We start from the raw sequence: 6,291 nt of genomic DNA, 5'->3' as shown, positions 1-6,291 counted from the left end.
TTACAACTCAACTTAATTGAAATCAAAGCAGAACACCAGAACCTGAAGCAAACCAGACCTCTAAACCACCCAGCGTCACAGCCTCAAAGGAGGATACACTTCCAGTTCAGATGCTCAAGACTATAACCAGTGAAGTTACCATTATCCAGAACGAGAGACACCACATGAAGGCAGAGCCACATACAAGAAGCTGGAGCAACAGCAACCCATAATTAGAGAGGGGAGGTCAAAAAAGTAGAGGCTCCAGGTACAATTGTTCCAATAGTACAGTACATTGTGGCATTGGAATGATCCCATATTTTTTTTTATACATGAAACGAACTAAACACGCTAAGAAAACAAACCCAAGTTTTCTCAAGACGCTATCTAGTAGTTCCTGTAACTCGTCGAGTCTCCTCCCTACAGTTATTAACACCTGAAAGGAGCCCCGAGTCTCGCCCTAAACTCGCAGAAACAGTTGTACAGCTGATCAGAGATTATGATACGATTATCGAGATCACCAGCCTTTCTACTTCAAGGAGACGATCCAAGTTATGCTAGTAAGGTGTTGAAGGTACAGAATGAGATTGAAAATGGACACTTCCATAGTACCTTTGTAAGCTACAGGTGCCCCCCCCTTAGACAATCTGGACACAGGCTGGCATGTCGGACCTTGGACCTGCAATTGTCCGGTAGACATACAATGTCTCGACTGGGCTCTCATCTGTGAGAGAGTCCAAGGGGCATCCCCGTCGAGGATCATTCATGACCTCCACACTAAGGCGGGGCATCTTGCGTGCAAGCTGTCGGCATGCACCCAGGGTCAGTGAGCACGTCGACATCCAAAGGGATCGCATTGTCTCCAGCTTGGCAGCATTTGCCAGCAAGGGCTTATCACCAAATGGGCAGTCCCTGATCTCTAGCTTCTTCAAGTTCTTGCAGCCCGATAGGATGTAATGCAGGCCCAAATCACTGTTCCCAGCGAAGGCAATCGAGAGCATCTCAAGACGATCAGCATGAGCCCCGATGGATTTAAATACACTATCTGTGAGAAGGCCTGAAACAGAAAGCCGCCTAAGCCCCTTGCATGATTCCACAATGGCACTAAAACCTGCATCAAGAGGCTGGTGTGTAGTGTAGTCTGGTGTGTGAGGCTCAATGATGCATAGGCGGAAGCAAGTGAAGTTGGGCCGGTTCTTTGCGATGGTAATAAGGGCTTCATTGGTCATCCGTCTGCAGAAGTAGAGGACTGACTCCAACATTGGGCAACTAGCAGAGACATCAACAAGACCTCTTTCAGTTAAAGAAACCTGCTCAGCTGCATCAAAAGGAGCAGAAGGGAAGACCCGCAACTCCTGCAGTTTATTACAAGATGATGCCACAACAGCTAGACCATGGTCTTCAATCAAGTCCATCACCTGAAAATTGGAACAAAGATGTTTAGAAAAGAACCTTTAGGATATGTATGCTGATCTAAAATAAACAGAAGCAATTCATCTGATAGCATTTTGTGAATGAACTGAGTCACTATAGAAAGCCTTCTATGTCATACTAATTACTGTGTTCTATCAAAACAAGGTTCATGTTTCCCAAATGAGAGGGAAAAAAACACTAGTTCCAGTAACTACATGTGATGCTCCAAAATACAATGTCAAGCCATGCAACCTAACCAAATGGAAGTGGTAACTGCACTAAAAGCATATGCACAGGATCTACTATTTACTAAAAAATAATCAAAACAACATTTATGTAGGTAATTTCACTTCCTTGGAAATTAAGTGTTCATACACCAATGATCCAATATGCACGTGAGAGTAGAACTTTAAAGGCAATTTTCAAAACCCCATCAGCTAAGCAAAAGATGTGGACAAGGGCTGCATACCCATAAGAGCTGCAAATTTTTGCATCTGCTAATGAATTTAATCAGTTCAGGGCCTCGCACAGTAGCATAGCTCAGATTTAGTGATGTGAGGCGCTCGCATACACAATAAAATGCTGGCAGGTATTCTGGAACGGCATCCCAAGCCCCAGAGAGCCTTCTTAAGCTTTTACAACCAGCAAATGCTGCTTCAAGCTTTGAAAAGAGATCCGGATGGTAATCCGCAGAGAATCTTCCTGTTCCAAGTTCTACAATCTGAGGAGCCTTGCGAAGGAGGTTAGCAAGCTTGTCAAGAGGTATAGCATTGTTGAGCTTGAGAGTCTTGAGGTTGCGACATCTGGTTACTAGTCGTTCAAGTACAGTGATATTGACATCACCCTCTAGGCATGAAAAATTTAGAGTTACCAAAGAAGTGAAGGATTCTGGAAAGAGACTGAGCCAATGAATAGAGCAATCCTCAATCTCGTTCTCCTGAAGGTCAAGTTCTCTTAGATTTCTGCAGAGAGCATACCAAAATTAGGAGTTGAAAATAACAGTTTAATAGATGGTAAATCATATGTTGAAAGAACAATGAAAACTGGAACAAGGCAGCCAATAGTCAATGCTGCCATTACTTTCAAATAAGCATGAAGATTTGCCAGAGAAAATCACTGAAGGAACTAGAGGTATACTTAATTACTGCAGCCAAATCCAGAATATATAACTGGTTACCGAAGCTTAAGTTCCACACATAATTAAGCAAGTTCGCGAAGCATCCCATATTGGTCTAAATAAAGGAAGCAATACAGATAACCTAGCTTTCACTGAGACCTGCTAGTATTCAATCACTCCAAAGTCATGAAGGGCAACACGTGAAACATACTCTGCTAACGTGGACAATCTTTTCTGCTCAAAAGCCAAAAAAGGAGAAAGCGACAACTAATAATTGCAGATATCGAATACGCGTCATCTTGCTTTCCTGGTGTATCATGCAGATGCCTGGGAATAGCTAGAAACATTGAACTTGCTAATTCCACCTTTTGAGGTAAAAATGCAGAAAATATTTAGCAACTTGTCAACAAAGAACCATACAGAAGCAGATGCATCAAATTGAGATGCTTTTATGGAATAACCAGTACAACAACAACAACAACAAAGCCTGTCAGTCCCAAGCAAGTTGGGGTAGGCTAAATAACCAGTATAAAGCAATATTCCACAACTTATGGCTTTTCAAATAAAAATGCTTAGTTCGCAGGCAGAGCAGTACCCACTTCAATTGTTACAGGATTGGTCCAGAAATCTCTGAGAACAATCAACAGATATAAACCAGAGGCGGCAAATAGCAAGGTATGGGTTTCACATGACAAGGAAAGCAAATGTGCTAAACACTGTAGTGCTTACACAAGACACCAAAGTTTTACTCACCGCGTGGCATTAACATTAGTAAAATAAGCACCTAACCTAATTACTGCATGAATTTTAGGAGGCATTCCAAGGTTTCATATTTAAAAAAAAAATGGAAGCAGCCAGTTTTTAGTCGGCCCAAACATAACCTGCTTAGGTCTCCATGGTTTGTACTGCGGTTCCACACCCGTTAGACAAGTAAAAGCCTAAACTAGCAAACTATAATAGTTGATGCCAACGAATAGCTGCATCCAATCGTAGTTACCATATCATTTTAATCCAAACGTCAAAGATACGCACGCCCCAATTTCCTGGACCAACCTTTTGGAGGTTGCAACAACCCTTGCAAGCACATGAGAGAAAGTCAAGGCTAAAGATAACACAAAACTAGGTTTATGTGTCACCAAGTAATAAAATAAGTCAAGACAAGTATATATGCAACCTTGTTTCTAGTACAAATACGTGTAACAGTAACAGACAATAATCTGTGCTATCCAGAACCAGTCCATCCTCATTCTGTTAATATGTGCTTGCACAAAAAAAATGGTCAAAATTCTCTTTTGTGGATGCGTAAGGCACCTGTGTATCAGAATCCAAGCAAAGATCATTATCAGGTCATCTATATTTAAATGTTTCTTGTCACCCAAAAACAATACAAATGATACAGCTTTGGCATGGTAAGGATCAAACTAATAAAAATAATTCAGCATCTTAGGTGTCAGATTCTCCAAGTTCAGTTTTTTGTTTCTAAAAAGGTAGGCCTTTAGCAAGATCCTAATTCTTTTTGTAGATACAGCAAGCTCCACCAAAGTTTTTTTTTTAACAAATCCAAAGTAATTTTTCTTGTGTGCAATTCAAATTCAACAATCACACTAATAAAGCAAAGTGAAAGTGTTTTCCTCCATGCAAACATTGACAATATGACGAAATACACCTAAATCAAGATAAGCAGCTGGTATAGAACTAAATGTCAAAAGGGGGAGGCAAGCTCAAACGCGCAGAAGGGAATCTAGATGTCAAAAGCATGCTATAAAAGACTTGATTCTTCGAATCAGATATAAGCCTATATCAGGGCGGGAACTCACTTGAATCTCAAGCATAAATGAAAAGCAAAACAGTTCAAGTCAGATCTAGCATCTCATGAGGTGGGGGGGAGTACAATACAATTGTTTAAGTAAAGGTGCGTCCAATTGGTTCTAGTCTTGAAACAACCCCTATCATTTTAGTGGAAAGATAAAGGGATGCATCCATCATTGCCCAAGCAAACAGAAATGTTTATTCTGCCAAACCCACAGATCCGTGCAAGAAAGAACATCCACAGGCCAATCACTCAACAACAGTAGAATCCGGAGTCAAAGCTTCCCAAGAACAAAATAAAAGCTTACTGAGGAATCCAAGCTAAGAAAGGTCAAACTTTTGACGGTGACATGAGCAACAAAATTGTATTGAATGCCCTGGGAATCCTTTTAGATGGAGTACAAATCACTCTTTTGAGTTTTGACACGGACAAGTAAGAATCTAAAACAGCACACTAGTCTTCACATCAGGGCAAAGAACCCAGATCACAGTAGAACAAATTGAAGGTTTACCATTTGTACAGTTAACATAAAGACTAGATCAAATCTAAACTGCAGCTGACTACTACTCACAAAAACTACTCAACAAGCACACAGAAAAGATCAAATGCTAAGCTCAAAATCGCCCCCAAGAAGTTCAAATCAATTTCTCCTAACCACGATATACTTCAGATCACAAAATCCCAAAATGACACCAAAAATTGTGGGGGCTTTTAGCTAAATGGGAGGGGGAGGAGAGAAGAAACAAGAGCTTTTTGTGAAAGATTAGATTCCTTTAAGCTCCGAAGAGAAACTCCCAGCAAGCTCAAATCTTTGCGCAAAGGAAACCAAGAAGCACGCAAAGCTTTAGTTTCTAGCTCAAATCTCGGCCTGGATATGCGGCCTCACCTGCAACCGGCGGCAATGGCAGCAAGCCCCGCGGTACTGAAGCCCTCGCAGGAGACGAGGCGCAGGACCTGGAAGTTTCTGAAGGAGGCCGCGATCATCTCGAGGCAGTCGTCGGTGACGACCATGCGCTTGAAGCTAATCTCCTCGACCAGCGGCCAGCCGTCGGCGGCGGCGGCGACCCAGGGCGCGGCGGCGGCGCCCCAGGCGGGCGGCACGAGGCCGAAGTCCGCGAAGTGGGGCTTGCCCTTGACCTCGACGGCGCGGACGGCCGGGAAGCGGTCGACGGCGTCCCTGCGGGGACGCGGCGTAGCAGTTGGCGACGGCGAGGCGGCGGCGCGAGCGGCGCTCGGCGCGGAGCCAGGAGCGGCAGGCGGCCGCGGCGGCGCCCCGGTCCGAGTCCGCGGGGAGGAAGGAGAAGGCGTGCTCCCAGACCTCGTCCGGGAGCACGTGCCACGGCGGCGCCGCGGCGGCCGGGGCCGCGCGCGAGCCGCCGCGGCCCATGGGGGCGGCGGGGGCCGTCGGATCGGGCTACCCAGCGGCGGGGATGGGCGCTGCGGGTGGCGGCGGTAGGGCTCTCGCGGGGGAGAGCATCTGGCGGATGGAGCTGGAATGGGCAGCTAGCTGCGGCTGGGGGAGCCCTCCTGCGGTCTTCTCTCCTCCTCCTCCTCCTCCTCCTCTCTCTCTCTCTCTACCCCGGCTTCTACTCTTTGCTACTAGTACTGCTCTCTCTCTCTCCTACTTTTTTAAAATTTTCAATTTTTTAGAGGGTTTTTCATTTTTCCTGCATGCTTTTTTTTTCCAAGGTCTATGGCCCGTAGGGAGAGGGAATGAACAGTGATGGGAGTGGTGGCAGCAGAGAGGCTCTTGTTCAGTTTGGGCTTTGGGGCCATCCATGGGATTGTTTGCGGTGAACAATCATCTAGAGTAGCTTTGAGGCCATCGTAGGTTTTTAGGTTTAGGGCCTCTTTAGTTCCTAAAATTTTCACCAAAATCGAATCTTGCGGTACATATATGAAGTTCTAAGTGTAGACGAAAAAAAAACTAATTGCACAGTTGAATGAGAAATCGCGAGACGAAACTTTCGAA

At 44.7% G+C, this 6,291-nt stretch overlaps 1 pseudogene; it reads right to left on the bottom strand.

The window, feature by feature from the left end:
- Positions 1 to 226: 226 nt before the first annotated feature.
- On the bottom strand, positions 227 to 5,896 carry LOC136512976 (transport inhibitor response 1-like protein Os05g0150500; annotated as a pseudogene).
- Positions 5,897 to 6,291: the final 395 nt, after the last annotated feature.

The sequence above is a fragment of the Miscanthus floridulus genome, chromosome 16 (genome assembly GCF_019320115.1).
Source record: "Miscanthus floridulus cultivar M001 chromosome 16, ASM1932011v1, whole genome shotgun sequence".
In the NCBI taxonomy this organism is placed as follows: domain Eukaryota; kingdom Viridiplantae; phylum Streptophyta; class Magnoliopsida; order Poales; family Poaceae; genus Miscanthus; species Miscanthus floridulus.
Note: the sequence above shows the minus strand (reverse complement) of the source record. Positions and strands in the feature narration are given on the sequence as shown.